The sequence below is a fragment of the Eimeria mitis genome, genomic scaffold (assembly GCF_000499745.2).
Source record: "Eimeria mitis Houghton genomic scaffold, Emh_scaff1839, whole genome shotgun sequence".
NCBI classification, from domain to species: Eukaryota; Apicomplexa; class Conoidasida; order Eucoccidiorida; family Eimeriidae; genus Eimeria; species Eimeria mitis.
Window position 1 is genome coordinate 458 of NW_013570160.1, and position 728 is coordinate 1,185.

Consider the following 728-nt stretch of genomic DNA (forward strand, 5'->3'; position numbering starts at 1 on the left):
CTGCATATGCGCGGAACTCGCTCTCCCCCACCCTGGTCAACAGTGGGCAAAAATATGTGTTGGCGCTGTCACAACCTGATCTGGACTCATGCAACCAAACCACGGCATTAAATGCTTAATAGCCAGAAGAAATGAGGTCTTTCAGCCAGAGATTTCGCTCTAAATGGTGAACAGCCATTGAACATCAGGACGTGCGCCAACAGCCGTCGTCAGCACAGCCGAAAGCACACCCGTTGCCCACACACTGCTGACGGAGTACCCAGTGGAGCTCTTCTACCACCTGCTCTACAAAGTCTTTCTACTTCCTTCTTAAATTGTTACAGTTTGCAGTGCCTTTTAGCCCAGCAGTGACACTCCAGCGTCTGCCTCTCGTCGATATGATTTGTCGTTCAGGGTACTGAAGCAGTTGCAGGAGCGTCAACAGATGCAAGTTACGGGCAACTCAAAGCTACACATGACGCTTTACAACATATTTCCAATCAAGTAGCAAGCGAGGACGGTCCTGGCTGTGCTCTCTGGGGAAGTATGAATCGCCGGAACGCTGCTGCACGTGGCGTAGCAGTGCCTGTATCCAGCGAGTTGCGTTGCAACTCACCTCAAGCTGCAGCCTCTACGCCGGCTACAGGCGCTTGGAGCGCTGGGATGAGGCAGCCGGCATCCTGGGCACTGGAGAAGAGGGAAGCAGCATGCTTGAAACTTCTATTTTAAATATTTTGACTATTGCCGCT